Source organism: Pleurodeles waltl, chromosome 6, assembly GCF_031143425.1.
Source record: "Pleurodeles waltl isolate 20211129_DDA chromosome 6, aPleWal1.hap1.20221129, whole genome shotgun sequence".
Taxonomy (NCBI): Eukaryota; Metazoa; Chordata; class Amphibia; order Caudata; family Salamandridae; genus Pleurodeles; species Pleurodeles waltl.
Window position 1 is genome coordinate 558,011,567 of NC_090445.1, and position 23,301 is coordinate 558,034,867.

At 47.1% G+C, this 23,301-nt stretch overlaps 2 long non-coding RNA genes across 3 annotated transcripts in view; one reads left to right on the forward strand and one right to left on the reverse strand.

Annotated features, from left to right (window-relative positions):
• Positions 1-14,486, reverse strand: part of LOC138301984 (uncharacterized) — a 66,973-nt gene extending 52,487 nt beyond the window's left edge. Inside the window, exons 1-2 of the long non-coding RNA XR_011205203.1 lie at positions 14,400-14,486; positions 14,256-14,319 (exon numbers count right to left, since the gene is read on the reverse strand). This is a non-coding gene — a long non-coding RNA (uncharacterized lncRNA). The remainder of the gene's footprint in view (positions 1-14,255; positions 14,320-14,399) is intronic.
• A 162-nt stretch (positions 14,487-14,648) lies between these two features.
• The window catches only part of LOC138301985 (uncharacterized), a 68,672-nt gene continuing 60,019 nt past the window's right edge, over positions 14,649-23,301 (forward strand). For both annotated transcript variants that reach the window (XR_011205204.1, XR_011205205.1), the window contains exon 1: positions 14,649-14,815. This is a non-coding gene — a long non-coding RNA (uncharacterized lncRNA). The remainder of the gene's footprint in view (positions 14,816-23,301) is intronic.

The window sequence follows — 23,301 nt, forward strand, 5'->3', positions numbered from 1 at the left end:
CAGACTTGGTTGACTCTGCTATTGACCGGGAAGGCAGCGTAGGAGTCTCCATCGTCCACTACTTGAGCAAGCAAGAGGTTGTGGAAGTTGCACAACATACTGATGAATTGTCCTTGGCATCCGAAATTTTACATGACCCGCCATAGCCCCTTATGATTGACACTGTCAAAGGCTTTGGTCAAGTCCACAAACGTTGTGTAAATGTCACGGTCTTCTTTCTCGAACAGTTCCTGTAGTTGAAGTGCAGCAGGTATCATGCCAACTGTCAGTCTCTGAAGCCGCACTAACTCTCTGTCAGCTGTCCCACTCCAAAGTGTTGACGGTGGCATTTGAGAAGTATAGTCACAAAGATTTTACCACCAATGACCAGGAGAGAGATTCCTTTACCCTTGTCACAAGATTAGCTGTTTAAGCACAGGGCTCTGATTACAGAGAAAGGTAATCATTAGAGAGAAGCTTAATTGCTTCCTTATCCTCCGATTCCTTTGGCGGTTCTGCCAGGGAGGTGTTGATGGCGACTTGCGGTCAAAAGCTTCGGCATTGATAGAGAAAGACCCGTCCAGGATAGTGTTTTAGTGTTCAGCCCTTGTTGTCAACATGTAATTCCGGTTAGTGAGCATGGTGGACCAGTTGTCACTAAACATTGATGTTGATCCAGAGGACTGTGGCCCGTAGCTACTCCTCAGAGGGTCGTAGAAACTATCGGATTTGTAGCTGTCAGCGTACCCCTGGATCTCATCTGCCTCTCTTTTGAGCCAGGATTCTTGCATCTCTCTGAACTTTGCTTGTACCTTGCTTTTGATGGAGCTGTAGGCTGACTTCTTGAAGGCAGGTATAATGTGCTGCTGGAGGGATGTGAGGTCTTCAGGCTTCTCATCCAGCAGCTTCTGAATTGCTTTATCATTGCCATTGAACCCTCCTGTGTTTTTTTGTTTTCTGGTCCAAGTGAGCGATAGCGGTGTTGTAGAAAACTTCTACAAAAGCTGCCTAGTCCAAGTTCTGCACCATATGTGCCAAAGCTGAATTGTTCAAGCTTACAGTTGGACTCCGTCCTGAGCTTCTGGAGCACAAAGTGGTGTTATAACTTGCTGACATTCACTCGCTTATTGTGCCTTTGGCCTGGCGGGCACTGCATGGGCTGGATGTGCATGTAGAGTTTTGAGAGAATGAGTCTGTGGTCTGTCCAACAGTCTTTGCCATACATGACCTTGGTCACTGACATCCTGCCTGGCCCTTCCCCCTTACTACAATGTAATCAATGAGATGCCAGTGCTTGCTGCATGGGTGCATCCAGGACGTCTCGTTACGGTTGTGTAAGCGGAAAGCTGTTTGTGAGCAACAGGTCATGAGCTTCGCAGGTTTCCAAACGTAGATGACCACTGCTGTTGCTTTTGCCAACTCCATTCCCCCCAATGACTCCCTCCCATGTCTGTTAGTCAGCACAAACCTTGGCACTGAAGTCGCATAAGATAACAAGCTCTTCTTCCTTGGGCACCGATGCTGTGAGGGAGCAAAAGTCTTCCTTAAACATGTCTTTGATCTCCTCTAACCCTATGGTGGGACCATATGCACTGATAAAGGTGGTGCAGCGCTTTCCTTCAAGGGTAGCCTCAGAGACGAGTCGATTGTGAAATAATTGTGTGGCTGGCTAATTTGCTGACCAGATTAGATGTGATTGCAACCCACTCCTGCTCCAAGACGTTATTTGGCTGCTACAGCCACCCAAAAAAGCGTTAACCGGCTTTGAAATCTGTCAGCTGGCCTCCGGATGGGACGCTGTTCTCGCTAAGAGGTGCGATCTGGATGTTGTACCTGCTGAATTATTTTGTGACAACTGCTGTCAGTCTCCAAGTCTGTTTTAGAGCTATCTATGAGCGTGAGAACAGTCAATGTGCGAATGTTGAGTGTAGTCACTGCTATTTTCTTCTTAGTGATGCTAACACATTTTTGGGATCCCCGCATGCCGTGGCCAGCAGGCCATGTTTTTGGGGGGACCTTTTTCTAGCACCTTCCTCAGACTATGGAGGTGAGCAGACCAATCATAAATAGGGCTACTCAGACACCCAGGGTGCTGTCGAACTACACTGCTGCTTCGGTACAGTATAAAGCAACCCATTACCCTATGTCACCTGTGTGTGGTGTTGTGTCTACAGCTTCCAGTGTGTCCGCACCTGCTGCTTTGTCATTTGCCTACAGACAGGACTTGATGGATGGGCGATGGAGGATGAGTGTGAACTGGATTACAGTGAGGGAGAGTTGTGTAGGTAGTCAGCCTCACTCTCTTGCCCCTGCCTATCTTAATCCAGTGCCATAACATAGTCAAGACGACTGGAGATAGGTAGGGATGCAGTGGATGTCCTGCATTGTACGAATGTGTCTGACTGTTCCCTATTTGCGCTACACAGCAGTTTGCTGAGTCCGCCTTCCTGCCTATTTACCAAGTCTTTTTATGATTCATATGCAGTCTGCTGGATCCAGTCTTCACATGCATAGGTAGACAAGCCCTAAGCTACCAGAGTTTCAGCACCATTTGCTACCGTCCCCCATCGTTTTGCAAGCCAGTTGAAACCGTTTCACGGGGTGTGTCCACTGTTGAATGCAAACTGCTATCAGGAGCAACAGGTGAGAGATGAGTTTCAGGTGAGGACCAAGGTGGATGAACTACTTTGAAGCGCACAACATGTTCCTCCAAGAAAGGTACTGCCTCCCTCTAAAACCCTATGTAGATTGTAAATCTATAAAGTTTGTGTATCATGAGTGGAAGAAGTGCGATGTAGGGAGGGCTGAAGTTTGGGGGGGTTAGGGGAGAGATTTGAGGGGTTTATTTTCCATATGTATGTACCAAAGCTTGACCTATATCACCCCACTCACCAGCATCTTGTTTAAGGAGGGTTTTAAGTGTATAAAAATATATATATATATATGTATATATATATATATATATACACACACACATACATATATATATGCACACACACACATACACAAGAAATAAAATAAAAAATAAATAAAATACCAAGCCAAAGGCACTTTACCGTCAAGTCTGCAAAGCAATGCGAAGATCCACGTCCAGAGCCGATCCCAAATAGCCTGCTCTTCCTTGCCAGCACCAAATATTGCGGATATAGTCACACAAGCGCAGAACAATTTGATAGCTGCCTGTGGACCTTCCTTGTTGTGTAAAAGCTTGAACTTTCTAGTGCAGAGTCTGTGGGTGTCTAAAACTGAAACTTTATAACAGAGGGCACAAAAACGCATAGACCTCAGCCAGGTTATGTTGTGACTTTAAAGACTCATATTGACTAGCAGGCTGTATGTCACCACACTAGACTGAGGAATAACCTGGGTCTAATAGTGGGTAGGAGACAAAGAGAACCCACACAAACAGTTGTAGACTGAAGTTCTAAGAAAGACTTATTTTGCACACACTATGTTTTATCTTGTGTGTGATGATAAATACCACGTTTAATTAAAAAACAAGAATTAAACAGAACATTTGTTGTACATACACACACACAGTAAATATGAACACACACTCAATGACTTAACGCCAGACCAATAGATTTTTTATATAGAAAAATATTCTTCTCTTAATTTATTTTAGAACGACAAGATTCTGAATTCAATTAAGTACATAAATTGTAAGGTACTTGGCATAAGCAAATATAGAACTTGGAATGAAAACAGTAAGGTACACAGTTCTGGAAAATATGCAAATTAACTATTTTAACAGAGGACACTGCAAAAGTTCCTGTAGGAGGTAAGTACAAGTTAAGTTAGCAGGTAAGTAAATCACTTACAAGTTCAGTCTCTAGGGCATAGGCAGCCGACTGTTGGGGGTTCAAGTCAACCACCAACACCCAGCACTAGCAACACAGGGCCGGTCAGGTGTAGAGGTCAAAGTATCATAGGTGATTATGGAGAAAAGGGGTGCTCCAGTTCCAGTCTGCTAGCAGGTAAGTACCTGCGTCCTCTGGGAGCAGACCCCGGGGAGTTTTGTAGAGCATTGGGTTGGGGGGTGTCCCAAACAGGCGCACAGGGCCAGCCAGGTGCAGTGTGCAAAGTAGGTGTCAGGTTTTGAATTGAAATCAATGGAAGGACCCAGGGGTCACTCTGGTGATGCAGGCAGGGCATGGGATTCTTCTTGGGCCAGCCACTGACTGGGCTAGGATGAGGGACGCCTGTTGGTCACTTCTGCATCAGTAGTTGGTTCCTCCCTGGCCTGGGGGCTGCGGGTGCAGTGCTTCTTCCAGGCGTTGGGGTCTTTGTTACCAGGCAGTTGCGGTGAGGGGGAGCCTCTGGATTCTTTCTGCAAGCTTCACCGTCGGGATGCAGGGAGATTGTCTCAGGGTGGCCACGTCGTTAGAGTCACCTGGGGGTCCGCGCTGCAGTGTTGGTTTATCTGGACACGAGCCGGGGGCGTTGGTGCAGAGAGGTGGGGACTGACGCTTCAGGAGTGATGTGGGTGTCCCTTTAAAGATGGTTTCTTCCTTGTTGTTTGGACAGAGCCCATATCCACTGGAGTTTTTTGGTCCTTTGGGTTGCAGGGTAGTCCCCCGAGTTGGCAGAGGTCGTTGGTCCCGCAGGATGCGTCGCTGTTGCAGGTTCTTTGAGTCTGAAGACAGGCAGGTAGGGCTGGGGCCAAGATAGTTGTTGTCTCCGTCTTCTCCACAGGGCTTTGAGGTCAACAGTCCTTCTTTAGGTTTTCAGAAAATCTGAAATCATGGGTTCAGGATCGCCACTAAATACTGAATGTAGGGGGGTGTTAGCGCTGGAGGGCAGTAGCCAATGGCAACTGACCTTGAAGATGGCTACACCCCCTTTGGGGAGGGGGGCACATCCCTATCCTTATTGGGTAAATCCTCCCAAACAAGATGGAGGATTTTCCAAGGAGGGGGGTCACTACAGCTCTGGTCAACTTAGGAGTGGACCTGGCTGAGGGGGTGGTGACTCCTTGTTTTTCTCATTATCTCTTCAGGACTTTCCGCCCAAAGTGGGGGCTGTGTCCGGGGGGGCGGGCATCTCCACTAGCCAGAGTGCCCTGTGGCAGTGTAACACAAAGCCTGAGACTTTGTGGCTCACTGCTAGGTGTTACAGTTCCTGCAGGGGGATGTGTGAAGCACCTCCACCCAGTGCAGGCTTTGTTTCTGGCCTCAGAGAGCACAAAGGCTCTCACGCCAGGAGGTCAGATACTCGTCCCTCTGTGGGAGGCTGCACAGACCAGTCAGTCATGCACTGAAGGATTGGGTAAAATACAGGGGGCATCTCTAAGATGCCCTCTGAGTGCATTTTGTAATAAATCCAGCACTGGCATCAGTGTGGGTTTCTTATTTGGAGAAGTTTGATACCAAACTTCCCAGTGTACAGTGTAGCTGTGGAGTTAGTTTTGACAAACCCCCAGACCATGTACTTAATATGGACACACTATACTTACAATGTCTAAGAATGGACTTAGATACTGTAGGGGGCATATTGCTCATGCAGCTATGCCCTCACCTGTGGTATAATGCACCCTGCCTTAGGGCTTTAAGGCCTGCTAGAGGGGTGACTTACGTATGCCAAGGCAGTATTTGGTGTGCCTGCCATCCTGAGGGGGATGCCATGTTGACTTTACCTTTTTATCCCCACCAACACACACTAACTGCAATAGCAGTGTGCCTGTATTAAGTGAGGGATCCCTTAGGGTGGCACAACACATGCTGCAGCCCTTAGGGACCTACCCTGGTCACAGGGCCCTTAGGACCACTGGTACCTTTTACCAGGGACTTATCTGTGTGCAAGGGGTGTCCCAATTGTGGAAACAATGGTAAATTTTTAACTGAAAAAAAACTGGTGGTGGGGCCTGGTTAGCAGGATCCCAGCACACTTCTCAGTAAAGTCAGCATCAATAGCAGACAAAAATCGTGGGTGGGGGCGACTGCAAAAAGGAGGCATTTTCCTACAAACGCTGTGTAAGCTTGTTGAGGAGACAGCGTTAACCTGTTGTGTCATTGATAGAAAAGTCAAGGATAAAGGCCAGGTTACGCAATTGGTCAATGTGGATGGGGGCATTAACCTGAGTGGGGGGGGGGGGGGGCACCAGGAGTCGTTCCAGGCAGAATGGGGTGTAGCCAATCACTAGAATTTCTGTCTTGTCTGAGTTGAGCTTGAGGCAGCAGACATCCATCCAAGGGCAGACTGCTCTCATCCCATTGGGAAAATGCATCTTGGCTTGAGCAGAGTCGTCCGACATGGAGAGGATCAGTTGGGTGTCATTGTTGTAGGAGACTATCTTTACCTCGTGTTTGATGATCTTAGCGAGCGGGCCATGTAGAGGTTAAAAAGCTTCTGGCAGTGTGTGGATCCTTGGGCCACTCCGCAGCAAGTATCTAAGTTCTGATGTGAACGGTGGTAGTGTGACCCTTTGTGTTCTTCTGGTGAGGAAGGACCAGATCCAGCTCAGGGCTTTGTCTCGGATGCCAGCGTCGTGCGTCCTGTCACAGAGGCTGAAGTGGGAGACGGTCTCAAATGCAGTAGAGAGGTCTAGAAGGAGGAGTGCGCCATTGCCTACGTGGTGCAGTATGATGCGTATGTCGTTGGTGGCGGCGAAGTGTGCCGTTTCAGTGCTGTGGTTGCTTCCAGATCAGGATGGGAAAGTCCTAGGATACAGTGTGTCTCGAGGAACTCGATGAGTTCCTGGTTGACTGCTTTTTCCGTTACCTTGGCTGGGAAAGTGAGCAGAGACATGGGTCAGTAGTTCTTCAGCTCCCTAGGGTCGGCTTTGGGTTTCTTGAGTAGCAGGCTGATTTCTGCGTCTTAACAGTCTGAGGGGAATGTGGCGGTCTTAAACGATAGATTGATGGTTCAGCAAAGCTTTGGTGAAATGATTGGGATGACAAGGTTGAGGATGTGATGAGGGCATATATCTGAGGGTGCTCCCAAGTGGATGGAGTTCATTATTCTTTGGGTGTCCTCTACAGTAATGGTGGTTCAGCAGTTCAGTATCTGGTGGGGGAGCAAGGTCCATGGTGCTGAGCGGTGAAGGCGGGCTCTGTATGCTGAAGCCTTCATAGATGTCCCAGATCTTACAGTGAAAGAAGGTGGGGAAGATCGTTGGAGGTCTTGGGAGGGAGGGATGGATGAGGTGTCTGCCCTGCGGTTCGTGAACTCTTGCCCAATGATGAAGAGCTCTTTGATGTTGGGAGTGCTGGCGTTGAGGCATGCTTGAAATGCAGCTTTTTGGGTGGCTCATATGTTCTGGTTGTACGTGGTATCAGTATTTTTGTAGGCGGTGCGGTTTGGTGGATTTGCTGAAGCTCCATTTGGATTACAATCGTCTGCAGGTGCGCTTGGATTGATGTAGGTCTTGCGTAAACCACTTGGGAGTTTTTCTTTGCAGATTCCATGCCAATTTCCTGAGAAGGGCTACATTGTCGGCACATTCAGAGGCAGCGCTGTAGTTTGTCTGCGGATTCATTATCGTCCTGTGAGAGTAAGTGGTTGACAGCGTTTGGTGATCTGTGCTTTCGTGACTTTACCCCACTGTCTGCCAGGGGCTTAGGGAATGTGGTGGCGTGCAGTGTTTGAGTAGGTAAAGTAGATGCACTTGTGGTCAATCCAACAGTGTTCGGAGGTGTGGATGATGGTGAGGTTGTCCCCTGCTGAGAGAACGGCGTAGAGGATGTGAACAGCTTTGTGGGTGGGGACATTGACTAGTTGTTTGAGGCCGAGAGTTGTGGGGTTGTACAGGATGTTTGACGTATTGGGGGTCATTGAGGGTATCAAGCTGTAAATCGAGATCACCGAGTGGGATGTAACAGGAGGAAGTGAGTGCTTGGAGGGGCAAAGAGGTTGACAATGTCTTGTGAAGACTGGGGTTGAGGTGCAGGTGGTCTGTACATGAGGGTGCCATGTAGGAAGGTATTTCGGTTGGTCAGGAAGTGGAAATGTAGATGCTCGTGCGTTGACAGAATGCGACTAGATGATGAAAGGCGGAGGTTGTTCTTGTAGATTATGGCAATGACACTTACAGGAAAGTTGGCTCTGTCCTTGTGTATGATTTTGTAGTTGTGCGTAATGGCCGTGGCAATGTCCGTGGTAGCTGCAGGGGTGATCCAACTCATCGCGAGAAGGTGACGTCCAGAGCTGTTGAGTGCAGGTCTCAGACTTGTAGTGAATGCTTGACGAGGGAGAATGTGTTGAGGAGCAGTGAGGAATCATGGGGTGGTACTTGGGAGTATGCTGGAGCAGGCGCAGCAAGAAAATTATCCATGGTTGTACATGTGGTCAGCTTGGTGGCATGCTGATGATCTTATGGGGCTGAGGGCACGTAGAGTGCTTGCGTTAAACCAGCCTAAAGGGGTGACAACCAGGGTCCGTGGCGCTGGGTGACGTCCATGCACAAACAGGCTTCCCTGTGGAGCATTAGCGTGGCGGCCGTCATTAAGAAAGAGAGGGAGGGAGGCGGTAGTGGTCCAACGATAAGGAGGTGGGAGAAGCGCTTTGCATGGGGAGGGTGGAGATGCTGGGACACCAGCAGTGTGGGGTAAACACAAGAGGGAGAAAAAAAGAGAAAAGGACAGAAAAGCAGCAAGTGAAAGGAAAAAAAAAGGTCCAATTATTATGCCCAGTGGTGGCTCTGAAATGGGGGAGACTTGAAAAAGAGTGCTTTGAAGAAAGTTCAAATAGGACAGGAAGTGCAGTGACTAGCTGCAGACTCGCTACGGGGCATTATGCATCCATGTGTGTGGGAAGAATAGCCAGTCCATTTAGATGTGCCAGCTGCACCATTTCATCCTGCCAAGGGTGGGCCATCAGGATATTTATGGTCCATCAGTCACACCTGAGCTCCCTTGGTGTGTGCCTGTCTGGAAGGAATGCACAAGAGATGATGCGTCACCCACCCAAACATGTAGTCAGGGGCAGCCAGTAGACAGTAAATATTTAAGAAAATAAAACAGCAAATTTCTTAATGTGACATTTTCAGCCACACAAATGAATGTTAGACCTGACCATAAGTTGTGATTTTGAATTGCGAGTCCATAGACACCAAAGTCCAATTTTTTTTTCTTCAATTGGAAATTAGACAGGCTGCTTCACGGTAACCCGGATGTTAGCTTAAGTGCAAGTTAGGCCTTGCGGTGGTGAAAGACAAGTGTAATAGTTTTTATATTACCACTGCAGGTTAAAATTACAAATACACGTCCAACTTGCCCCTGCCCTTTGATCTGTACCAGGCCCACTAAAGGGGTTACATATGTTTTAAAAAGAAAGGTTTGAACCAGGAAAGACTTAACTTGACAGATCAAAATGGAAGTTTAGAACTGCACACACAGGCTCTGGAATGACAAGCAAGTCATGTTGACGTACTACTTAATTGGGATGCACAATCATTACTGTGGGCACACTAGTAGCCTTTAATTTACAAATCCAGGGCATAGGTAAGTACAATTTATTAGGGACTCATAAGTAAATTAAATATGTCAACTGTGGGTAAGCATACATAACCATATTTTAATGCAAGAGCACATACACTTTAGCAGTGGTAAAGTGCTCAGAAGCCCGACAACAAGAAAAAGTCTGAGAAAGAAGGAAGGCCAAAATTTGGGGGCGAACCTTAAGAGAAGGACATTTGACAATAAGCAAACACAAAATACATACAGATATTGTATTTGATTCTCATTTTTTAACTACTGTAACAATATGTCCAGCAGAAGAAAAAAAAAGAAAAAAATTAGCAGATAGGATAGATGCTCGTACAAAAATACCAGTAGACTGGACTAACCAATTAACTGAAAGAATAGATTGACTGCCCATACACACATAAACAATACATATATGCATTATTAAGTTCAGCTGCTAACTGTACATCAACTATATTAACAGGGGAGACCTACTATATGTGAGTTATACTAAGTATGATGATGTACCTCAACTAACCAGTACCTCACACTTATGTTGTGTGGTTCACCTACATACCACAAATGTCCGTAATGCACATGAAGATCACTCTTCTTTCCATAAAACAAACATTAATGGGGCAGATGTAAGACAATACAAGATCATATACATTCTCTGAAGAGTGGCTATTTCATTTGGGAACCCTGGAGAGAAGTAGTTTTGGCCCAAAGTACCGGAGATGGTAGGTTGTTGTACAACAGACCCTGTGCAAGAATAAGAATTAACAGGCACGCCTCCTGTGAATTCCAGCAGTACAGGGCTGCCCTTTCATGCCGATGATATTTGGGCTGGTGGTAGAGGGTGTTATCAAATGGATACGGGTGGGTGTGCAGATTTGAAGGTGGACAAGATGCACGGGGTGGGGGGTAATTCCCCAGAATGCTGCTTATGTTTTATTTTTCTATTACTAGACGCAAGTGACAGGAACACTAAATAGGTTGCAAGAGATCTTTCAGGTCTTTGTAAAGGTCTCTGGATTTAATTATATTTGGGACAAATGTTTATTGTTCAAAATGGACAAGGTACTTGATCAACAATTGGCTTTAGCCCTTACAGCGGAGATGACAAAATTTAAATATCGGGTGAGATAATTTGGTCCCTCTGCTAGCCCACTTTGACAAGAATGTAAGGCAATGGCAGTCAATGTCAATTTCTCCGCAGGTAAGTGTGGTATATTTTAAAATGCGAGCACTAACCTGCTTCAGGCATCGAAAAAGCATAAAAATGTTACTAGACGCAAGTCAAGTAGCTTGAATAATCTACTCGACCAAACTGGAATATACTTGAACTGCAAATGGATCTCATAATGTGGGTTTCTAGGCAAATATTGAATTTTACAATCGCCTTTTTGTTCATTCTCAGATATGAGTGCACCTTCAAATATGTGAGTTCAGCAGTTCTGCTGTAAAAAAAAATCCTCTTTTGTTTGATTCAATACACTAAGGGCCTGATTCTAATTCTGGCGGGCGGCGGAGGCCGCCCGCCAGAATTCCGCCCCCATAATACCGCTCCACGGTCAGAAGACCGCGGAGGGTATTATGAGTTTTTCCCTGGGCTGGCGGGCGGTCTCCAAAAGACCGCCCGCCAGCCCGGGGAAAAACTCCCTTCCCACGAGGATGCCGGCTCGTAATCGAGCCGGCGGAGTGGGAAGGTGCGACGGGTGCAGTAGCACCCGTCGCGTATTTCAGTGTCTGCAAGGCAGACACTGAAATACCTTGCGGGGCCCTCTTACGGGGGCCCCTGCCGTGCCCATACCATTGGCATGGGCACGGCAGGGGCCCCCAGGGGCCCCGCGACACCCCCTACCGCCATCCTGTTCATGGCGGCTTTCCCGCCATGAACAGGATGGCGGTAGGGGGGGTCAGAATCCCCCATGGCGGCGCAGCAAGCTGCGCCGCCATGGGGGATTCTGAGGGCAGCGGTAAACCGGCGGGAGACCGCCGGTTTACCCTTTCTGACCGCGGCCAAAGCGCCGCGGTCAGAATGCCCTGCGGGGCACCGCCGGCCTGTCGGCGGTGCTCCCGCCGACCCTCGCCCCGGCGGTCGAAGACCGCCGGGGTTAGAATCAGGCCCTAAATGTTTTCTCCATGTATAATAAATATAACCCACATAGAGGAACACATGATCCATGCATGACTTGCCTCAGTTTAATAATAGCTTGGCCATCAGGGCAGGAGTGTTTCTCAGTTTATGTGTAAACCTTCACTGTAAATAAATATATTACCAGAGCATGATGTGGTAGCACACTGTTATTTACAGACAGTACATTTCCCAGAAATGTCCCAAAAGCTGCTCATTAACCTACAGCTTTAATGATAATACTATGTAGTGTATGAACAAAATTCTGTGAAAATTGGATTTCAGAAAACATTTTTCATTTGCACATCACCACGTACAGTGTTATGACTTGTTTTTAATACTAATAAAATATATTTTTTTTTAATTCACACAGAAGTACAAAAAAGGGCCTTTCACAGCTACCGAAATATATTTTGAAATGTTTGTGAAGTTGACTTAGTTAAATAAATGTGTTAAGAAAAAACAGATAACAAAAGCCTCTCATTTCACTTTGGTCAGACAGTTTACCTTACAAAATCCAGGAACTCTGCAGTCACAAGGAAAATTATTTGCACTCCAAGAAGACAAACTGACTTTTGAACTCTGTCTCTGAACACAGAGAAAATGTGACAAGAATAAGATTTGAAGGCATCCTAATTGCTAATTCAGTTTCTGATTGGACAGAACAACTCATTTGTCCACTCGCTAGAAGGGACAAGTGGAATCAAAACATAGCTCAAACGCATCAGATAAAACTCACCATAGCGAGTGGTAGAGTAGATTATTAGAGCCCTGTGCTTTCTCTACATTCTTCCAAACACACCCTATATATATATATATATATATTTATATAACAGACACATTCTTTATATGGGTTGAAGCGCAGGTGTGCACCCTGTTATGCATGGGTTGGAAGCCATGGTATGTCTGTGTTTTCTCCAGGAGTCTAAGTATGAAGGCAGATAGAACTGCAAAACATTCACAAGTATTATGAGGTTAGACAGGTTTGTGTAGTTATTCAATGTGCATATGGCCAAGTGGAAAGGCCACCATTTTGGGCTGACCACCAATATATGGCTAAATAAAGCTATCCTACTTTGGCTGTACAGGTGTAAACTGGAATTGACAGGCTGTCCAGGCAAGGAATTGGTGGATAGGACTTGGAGGAAGATAATTTTTTTAAAAATGGCTAAGTGTACTCAATGGATCGAGAGAACACTTATGGGAGGGCTATAGGCTCCCAAAGTTGGTATCTCTGAAGGGGTTTTGTAGTTGGGACCATAGGCATCTCAACTCTGGCAGACGTGCGGAATGGAGTAATTACCTTTGCACTTCTCTGACAATCAGGCTGGCATATAAGGCGTCTACCAAGCCCCACAACTCAATGTGGTGGCTCCAGTGCGGAAGGACCACCACAGCGAGGCTGGAATGAGGCCCATAATATTTAAATATATTATAGAAGAAGCAGGGTGCATGAGAGTGGCGTATGTGGCAGTGGAAGGGGAGAGGAATACACATTGGTGGGAGAGAAAACAATATTTTGTAAAAATAAAAAGTTTCGACTATTTGTAAAACAAGGAGGGATAATGTGTGTGCATTGTTGTCTTTGTGACAAAAGTGCTGGTGAAATCACCTAAACAAAAGTATTACATTTATTAGGGGAGTGTAACACCTCAAACACCACCTATATTTAAATGAACAGTAAACTCGTAAATTCACAAAAATCCACAGCCAAATATCACATTCATACTTGCATGCCATCAATTTTTAAAATCTATATTTTTAATTGGTTTCATTGTTCAATTTTTTCTTCCCCCCCAAAAAAAGGCACTCATAAATACACTGAATATTTTACAACTGCATACTTTCAGACCTGCCCAAGTATCCAGACAACAAGACCCTCAGTTACTGCTGAGAAAGGAGAAAATAGGCTGCGGCGTGGACAACCAATGTGCGTCAGGCTCTTGCCCCATGGTGCATGCTACATCGATGCCAACATTTCAGATAGCTGGATTTTAATACATATAAAGTGTAGCCATTAAAAAGTCACCCATAGAATTAAATTATACAAATGTCACACACAGCAATAATAAGCGAGCGCCTTGCTGTCCCCATGATCGTTAGGCAGGGCAGGTCTGAAAGTACAAACTTGTAAAGATAATGGCCTGCCCTGTATAATGATCACACAGGTAGCAATAACATTCTTTCATAGCTGTATGCCTGCGCGCCAGCTATGCAAAGGCACGCATTTTATCATCATAATCGCGTTGCCATTTATTTACTTCTCTGAAAATGCGTGAAAAGCCCCTAGCTCAGTGGTCTTCAAACTGGGAAGGGGCATGAAGTGATCCCGGGGAGGGAGGGGGGCTCACCAGGCTCTGCCCAAAAGAAGCATTACACATATAACAGTGTTTTGTTTTAAGCAGAAACATGTTATTGCACTTTTAAAAAGGTAACAGTACTTAACTTCAATGTTTAAATATGGCTAGACATATTTAAACATTGCCACATTTTCTAAAATAATTGTGAAAATTCAGAGGGAGGGCCCAATGATTTTTATTTTTCAAAAGGGGAGTGGGGGCATTAAAAAGTTTGGAGACCACTGCCCTAGCTGCTTCTAAAAGCGCAACGGGGTACAGAGACGAAATACGGGAACGTTAATATGCAGGAGAGCAGAGACGCAAAAGAAACACGTTAAAAAGGAAAGTATTAATTATATATATATAGAGAGAGAATAAATAATAAGCACGAGTTCTGACCTTAAAGAAGGTGGAGGTAGCGCCGCTGCGACCGAAACGAGACCACCGTGAGCAGTGAGGGGAGCTGGCAAAGACGACCGTTAAAATATGCGAAAAATGGGAAAATGCAACAAGCAGGAGGACAGAGGCGCAAGAGAAACTCACCGTTAAAAAGGAAAGTCGTAATAGTAGGCCCGAGTACTGACTGGTACCGCCGCTGAGATCGCAACAAGCCCACTGCATTGAGCCGACCGTTAGAATTGCAGAAAAATATGAAAATGCGAAATGCGCATGCGCTTTACAAGTGCGCTGTGAGGGGGAGCAGTTAAAATCAAAGAAATTGACAAAATTATTATTGCGCATGCGCAAAGCTCTGCGCATGCGCATATCATCAAGTAGACCCGATTCGGACGGGAATCGCCAAAAGACAGAAAACCTCGAGCAGAAGTTGGACACTCCCGCAGTTCCTCGCCTGACCTCAAGAGGAAGTTGAACGCTTCCACAGTTCCTCTATTGCCGCAGGGAGGGTTCACTCGTTGCCAATTCTGTAATGATGCAGCGTTGACACTTGGAAGTTTCAGGTACTTATTTTATCAATTCTTCACATCCATAGGGAGACGCGCAGAGCCGGCCAACTGCAGATCGCATCCCGTTCTCGAATGCTTCTATGTAATTACCATGTCCATGAAGGCAACACGAGCGCGAGGCATTCGAGAACGGGGTACCATCGTTACACGGTCATACTATATAGTTTATTTGTTTATTAAAATAAGGTTTATTATCTAGCTAAACTGCCAGATCCTTTACTACTGTTTGAGGTCAGAGTGGGGCCAAGATCTAAGGGCCACCGCAAATCTGATCAAACCTCTATATCCAGATCAAATTCTATCACCTCTCTCCTGTCCAAGGTGAACTTTAATGCATGCATTCTTTCTCATATATTTGGCCATCTCCATCATATGCGTTTCAAATGTTTTACATGACTGATTTCACTCTTCAACTGAAGAATCAATAAGGTATCATCCATATACAAAAACAAGTAGGAGGAAAAAGGAGGGCTGAGAGACTAAAGAGTATTACCCCCTAATCTAATTGATACAACACAGTGAGAGCCCATGGTCAGTAACTGGAGGAGATGATAGTCTGCTTCTAATGATTCAGTTTAAATAACTTAAAGGGCAGTAGACCTAACCCACGTTGGCATGACATGCTTCATCACTGAGACCCTTCACATTTGGTGTTGGTATAGGCTACTATCCTCAAGGGAGGGGAAATCATGGGTTGTTAAGAGGCCTGGAGGAAATATCTGTATGGGATGTTGAGGTGTATTGAAAAATAAGGATATGTGCAAAGGGTGAAAAACAGTTAAAACTACCTCTTGGTGGATTTGGAAATGTTTTAGTATGGTCCCAAGTGGGTGCTCGTAAAAATATGAGGTGTACTTCCACTGACTTCATAAGGTCATCATGTTTATTCCTAAATCATACCTTCAAACAAGAGCTATAGAGATATTCATCAGGACCAAAAACGCTCTTTTAATATGAATAATTACAAAAAATAAGTAAAATTAAATTTGTACAACCAATGAAGGCTGTTTTCATGCTAGATTTCACTAACATCTGAATGAAGGAAAAAAGTTGTGATCCATCAGTCGTGGTGACAGGAGTCACATGTGTACTACACAGTGAAAGACAAATGAAGACTGCAGAAACACAGTAGAACTCAAATTTCATTGAAGAATGGTGGTGAGTGGCTTACTCACTTCCTATTGGAATCATGCCTCAGCTTTGCTTGGTGGACAGGGTGTAAATGATTTTAAACATGGCCCCCAGGGAGGGGGGTAATGTGCAAAAAGTCTGAAACACCATAATCAGAACACATTATAAAGAGCAACATTTTCTTCATTCTGAGTGATTATCATTAACAACTAGTAATATGACAAATGTAACGCATGCCAGAATTTAATGGTAGACTTGCAGTATTTCATTTACTGAGTTTTCAGTAACATTAGCGGGTCTAAGCATTTGTTGGGCAATCGAGGGATTGAGATCCAAATCTTAGAAAATATCATCAAGACTCAGGCCCTCATTATGACATTGGCGGTAAAACCTACTCACCTCCATGCTGACTGCCGCCAACCTACCACCGCAGCAGGAGATTACCGGCACCCATACTATAAGCCACACATAGCAATCTGTCACTATATAGCCACACATATGGGAGAGCGTAGCTTATATTAGTATGAAATGTTTATGAACTAACGTGTAATAATGCTGCATAGAAAACGTATTAACCCCTTCGCTGCCAGGCCTTTTCCCCCTCCTGTGCCGGGCCTTTTTTTGCCTATTTGGGGCAGTTCGCGCTTAGGCCCTCATAACTTTTTGTCCACATAAGCTAACCAAGCCAAATTTGCGTCCTTTTTTTCCAACATCCTAGGGATTCTAGAGGTACCCAGACTTTGTGGGTTCCCTTGAAGGAGGCCAAGAAATTGGCCAAAATACAGTGAAAATTTTGTTTTTTTCAAACAAATTGGAAAAAGTGGCTGCAGAAAAAGGCTTGTGGTTTTTCCCCTGAAAATGGCATCAACAAAGGGTTTGCGGTGCTAAACTCAGCAGCTTCCCAGCTTTCAGGAACAGGCAGACTTGAATCAGAAAAACCAATTTTTCAACACAATTTTGGCATTTTACTGGGGCATACCCCATTTTTGCAGTTTTTTGTGCTTTCAGCCTCCTTCCAGTCAGTGACAGAAATGGGCATGAAACCAATGCTGGATCCCAGAAACCTAAACATTTCTGAAAAGTAGACAAAATTCTGAATTCAGCAAGGGGTCATTTGTGTAGATCCTACAAGGGTTTCCTACAGAAAATAACAACTGAAAAAGAAAAATATTGAAATTGAGGTGAAAAAAACATAAATGTTTCTCTACGTTTTACTCTGTAACTTTTCCCTGCAATGTCAGATTATCAAAAGCAATATACCGTTACGTCTGCTGGACTCCTCTGGTTGCGGGGATATATAGGGCTTGTAGGTTCATCAAGAACCCAAGGAACCCAGAGCCAATGAATGAGCTGCACCCTGACGTGCGTTTTCAATCTATACCGGGTATAAAGCAATTCATTTGCTGAAATATAAAGAGTAAAAAATTGCTATCAAGAAAACCTTTGTATTTCCAAAAAGGGCACAAGATAAGGTGTTGAGGAGCAGTGGTTATTTGCACATATCTGAATTCCGGGGTGACCAAACTAGCATGTGAATTACAGGGCATTTCTCAAATAGATGTCTTTTTTACACACTCTCCTATATTTGGAAGGAAAAAATGTAGAGAAAGACAAGGGGCAATAACACTTGTTTTGCTAATCTATGTTCCCCCAAGTCTCCCGATAAAAAAGATACCTCACTTGTGTGGGTAGGCCTAGCGCCCGCGACAGGAAACGCCCCAAAGCGCAACGTGGACACATCCTAAATTTTGGAAAAAAACTGAGGTGTTTTTTGCGAAGTGCCTACCTGTAGATTTTGGCCTCTAGCTCAGCCGGCACCTAGGGTAACCTACCAAACCTGTGCATTTCTGAAAACTAGAGACCTAGGGGAATCCAAGGAGGGGTGATTTGCGGGGCTCGGACCAGGTTCTGTTACCCAGAATCCTTTGCAAACCTCAAAATTTGGCTAAAAAAACACATGTTCCTCACATTTCTGTGGCAGAAAGTTCTGGAATCTGAGAGGAGCTACAAATTTCCTTCCGCCCAGCGTTCCCCCAAGTCTCCCGATAAAAATGATACCTCACTTGCGTGGGTAGGCCTAGCGCCGGCGACAGGAAACACCCCAAAGCGCAACGTGGACACATCCTAAATTTTGGAAAAAAACAGAGGTGTTTTTTGCGAAGTGCCTACCTGTAGATTTTGGCCTCTAGCTCAGCCGGCACCTAGGGAAACCTACCAAACCTGTGCATTTCTGAAAACTAGAGACCTAGGGGAATCCAAGGAGGGGTGACTTGCGGGGCTCGGACCAGGTTCTGTTACCCAGAATCCTTTGCAAACCTCAAAATTTGGCTAAAAAAACACATGTCCCTCACATTTTTGTGGCAGAAAGTTCTGGAATCTGAGAGGAGCTACAAATTTCCTTCTGCCCAGCGTTCCCCCAAGTCTCCCGATAAAAATGACACCTCACTTGCGTGGGTAGGCCTAGCGCCGGCGACAGGAAACACCCCAAAGCGCAACGTGGACACATCCAAAATTTTGGAAAAAAACAGAGGTGTTTTTTGCGAAGTGCCTACCTGTAGATTTTGGCCTCTAGCTCAGCCGGCACCTAGGGAAACCTACCAAACCTGTGCATTTCTGAAAACTAGAGACCTAGGGGAATCCAAGGAGGGGTGACTTGCGGGGCTCGGACCAGGTTCTGTTACCCAGAATCCTTTGCAAACCTCAAAATTTGGCTAAAAAAACACATGTCCCTCACATTTTTGTGGCAGAAAGTTCTGGAATCTGAGAGGAGCTACAAATTTCCTTCCACCCAGCGTTCCCCCACGTCTCCCGATAAAAATGATACCTCACTTGTGTGGGTAGGCCTAGCGCCCGCAACAGGAAACACCCCAAAGCGCAACGTGGACACATCACAGAAAACAGACCTGTTTTTAGCAAAGTGCCTACCTGTAGATTTTGGCCTGTAGCTCAGCCGCCACCTAGGGAAACCTACCAAACCTGTGCATTTCTGAAAACTAGAGACCTAGGGGAATCCAAGATGGGGTGACTTGTGTGGCTCGGACCAGGTTCTGTTACCCAGAATCCTTTGCAAACCTCAAAATTTGGCTAAAAAAACACATGTTCCTCACATTTCTGTGGCAGAAAGTTCTACAATCTGAGAGGAGCCACAAATTTCCTTCCACCCAGCATTCCCCCACGTCTCCCGATAAAAATGATACCTCACTTGTGTGGGTAGGCCTAGCGCTCGCGACAGGAAATGGCCCAAAACACAACGTGGACACATCACATTTTTTCATAGAAAACAGTGCCTACGTGTGGATTTTGGCCTCTAGCTCAGCCGGCAACTGGGGAAACCTAGCAAACCAGCGCATTTTTGAAAACTAGAGACCTAGGGGAATCCAAGATGGGGTGATTTGCGGGGCTCTGACCAGGTTCTGTTACCCAGAATTCTTTGCAAACATCAAAATCTGGCTAAAAAACACTTTTTCCTCTCATTTCGGTGACAGAAAGTTCTGGAATCTGAGAGGAGCCACAAATTTCCTTCCACCCAGCGTTCCCCTAAGTCTCTCCATAAAAATGGTACCTCACTTGTGTGGGTAGGCCTAGCGCCCACAAAAGGAAATGGCCCAAAACACAACATATTTTTTCACAGAAAACAGAGGTGTTTTTTGCAAAGTGCCTACCTGTGGATTTTGGCCTCTAGCTCAGCCGGCCCGGGGGGGGGGGGGGGAATGCCCTATAATAAATTTGACCCCCCACCCCCCCAAACCCCCCCTGCCCAGGTGCGACCCTTGCCTACGGGGTCGCTACCCCTGCGTGACATTGGCGCCAAAAAACAAATTCCCGGTGCCTAGTGGTTTCTGCCCCCTTGGGGGCAGATTGACCTAAAATCGACCAATCTGCCCCCAAGGGGGGCAGAAATGGTCTAAACACAGTTTGCCCCCCAGGGGAGCGACCCTTGCCTGATGGGTCGCTCCCCATCTCTAAAAAAACAAACATACAAAAAAAAAAAACACACAAAAAAAATTTGCCCTGGCGCCTAGAGGTTTCTGCCCCCCCCCCTGGTGGCAGATCGGCCTAATAATAGGCCGATCTGCCCCCAGGGGGGGCAGAAATGGCCTAAAATAAATTTGCCCCCCGAACACCCCCTCCCCCCCCCCCCGGAGGGACCCTTGCCTACGGGGTCGCTCCCCCTGCGTGACATTGGCGCCAAAAAACAAATCCCCGGTGCCTAGTGGTTTCTGCCCCCTTGGGGCAGATTGACCTAAAATCTACCAATCTGCCCCAAGGGGGGCAGAAATGGTCTAAACACAATTTGCACCCCAGGGGAGCGACCCTTGCCTGATGGGTCGCTCCCCATCTCTAAAAAAAACCAAACAAACAAAAAAAAAAAACACACAAAAAAAATTTGCCCTGGCAACAAGAGGTTTCTGCCCCCCCTGGTGGCAGATCGGCCTAATAATAGGCCAATCTGCCCCAAGGGGGGGCAGAAATGGCCTAAAATAAATTTGCCCCCCGAACACCCACTCCCCCCCCCCCCCCGGAGGGACCCTTGCCTACGGGGTCGCACCCCCTGCGTGACATTGGCGCCAAAAAACAAATCCCCGGTGCCTAGTGGTTTCTGCCCCCTTGGGGCAGATTGACCTAAAATCTACCAATCTGCCCCCAAGGGGGGCAGAAATGGTCTAAACACAATTTGCCCCCCAGGGGAGCGACCCTTGCCTGATGGGTCGCTCCCCATCTCTAAAAAAAACCAAACAAACAAAAAAAAAAACACACAAAAAAAATTTGCCCTGGCAACAAGAGGTTTCTGCCCCCCCTGGTGGCAGATCGGCCTAATAATAGGCCGATCTGCCCCCAGGGGGGGCAGAAATGGCCTAAAATAAATTTGCCCCCCGAACACCCACTCCTCCCCCCCCCCCGGAGGGACCCTTGCCTACGGGGTCGCTCCCCCTGCGTGACATTGGCGCCAAAAAACAAATCCCCGGTGCCTAGTGGTTTCTGCCCCCTTGGGGCAGATTGACCTAAAATCTACCAATCTGCCCCCAAGGGGGGCAGAAATGGTCTAAACACAATTTGCCCCCAAGGGGAGCGACCCTTGCCTGATGGGTCGCTCCCCATCTCTAAAAAAAACCAAACAAACAAAAAAAAAAACACACAAAAAAAATTTGCCCTGGCAACAAGAGGTTTCTGCCCCCCCTGGTGGCAGATCGGCCTAATAATAGGCCAATCTGCCCCAAGGGGGGGCAGAAATGGCCTAAAATAAATTTGCCCCCCGAACACCCACTCCCCCCCCCCCCCCGGAGGGACCCTTGCCTACGGGGTCGCTCCCCCTGCGTGACATTGGCGCCAAAAAACAAATCCCCGGTGCCTAGTGGTTTCTGCCCCCTTGGGGCAGATTGACCTAAAATCTACCAATCTGCCCCCAAGGGGGGCAGAAATGGTCTAAACACAATTTGCCCCCCAGGGGAGCGACCCTTGCCTGATGGGTCGCTCCCCATCTCTAAAAAAAACCAAACAAACAAAAAAAAAAACACACAAAAAAAATTTGCCCTGGCAACAAGAGGTTTCTGCCCCCCCTGGGGGCAGATTGGCCTAATAATAGGCCGATCTGCCCCCAAGGGGGGCAGAAATGGCCTAAAATAAATTTGCCCCCCGAACACCCACTCCCCCCCCCCCCCGGAGGGACCCTTGCCTACGGGGTCGCTCCCCCTGCGTGACATTGGCGCCAAAAAACAAATCCCCGGTGCCTAGTGGTTTCTGCCCCCTTGGGGCAGATTGACCTAAAATCTACCAATCTGCCCCCAAGGGGGGCAGAAATGGTCTAAACACAATTTGCCCCCCAGGGGAGCGACCCTTGCCTGATGGGTCGCTCCCCATCTCTAAAAAAAACCAAACAAACAAAAAATAAAACACAGAATTTTTTTTTGCCCTGGCAACAAGAGGTTTCTGCCCCCCCTGGTGGCAGATCGGCCTAATAATAAGCCGATCTGGCCCCAGGGGGGGCAGAAATGGCCTAAAATAAATTTGCCCCCCGAACACCCCCCACCCCCGGAGCGACCCTTGCCTACGGGGTCGCTCCCCCTGCGTGACATTGGCGCCAAAAAACAAATCCCCGGTGCCTAGTGGTTTCTGCCCCCTTGGGGCAGATTGACCTAAAATCGACCAATCTGCCCCCAAGGGGGGCAGAAATGGTCTAAACACAATTTGCCCCCCAGGGGAGCGACCCTTGCCTGATGGGTTTCTCCCCATCTCTAAAAAAAACCAAACAAACAAAAAAAAACACACAATTTTTTTTTGCCCTGGCTACAAGAGGTTTCTGCCTCCCCTGGGGGCAGATCGGCCTAATAATAGGCCGATCTGCCCCCAGGGGGGGCAGAAATGGCCTAAAATAAATTTGCCCCCTGAACCCCCACCCCCCCCCCCGGAGCGACCATTGCCTACGGGGTCGCTCCCCCTGCGTGACATTGGCGCCAAAAAACAAATCCCCGGTGCCTAGTGGTTTCTGCCCCCTTGGGGCAGATTGACCTAAAATCTACCAATCTGCCCCCAAGGGGGGCAGAAATGGTCTAAACACAATTTGCCCCCCAGGGGAGCGACCCTTGCCTGATGGGTCGCTCCCCATCTCTAAAAAAAACCACAAAAACAAAAACACAAAAAAAAAATTTGCCCTGGCAACAAGAGGTTTCTGCCCCCCCTGGGGGCAGATCGGCCTAATAATAGGCCGATCTGCCCCCAGGGGGGGCAGAAATGGCCTAAAATAAATTTGCCCCCCGAACACCCACTCCCCCCCCCCGGAGGGACCCTTGCCTACGGGGTCGCTCCCCCTGCGTGACATTGGCGCCAAAAAACAAATCCCCGGTGCCTAGTGGTTTCTGCCCCCTTGGGGCAGATTGACCTAAAATCTACCAATCTGCCCCCAAGGGGGGCAGAAATGGTCTAAACACAATTTGCCCCCCAGGGGAGCGACCCTTGCCTGATGGGTCGCTCCCCATCTCTAAAAAAAACCAAACAAACAAAAAATAAAACACAGAAAAAAAATTTGCCCTGGCAACAAGAGGTTTCTGCCCCCCCTGGGGCAGATCGGCCTAATAATAGGCCGATCTGCCCCAAGGGGGGGCAGAAATGGCCTAAAATAAATTTGCCCCCCGAACACCCCCCACCCCCGGAGCGACCCTTGCCTACGGGGTCGCTCCCCCTGCGTGACATTGGCGCCAAAAAACAAATCCCCGGTGCCTAGTGGTTTCTGCCCCCTTGGGGCAGATTGACCTAAAATCGACCAATCTGCCCCCAAGGGGGGCAGAAATGGTCTAAACACAATTTGCCCCCCAGGGGAGCGACCCTTGCCTGATGGGTTTCTCCCCATCTCT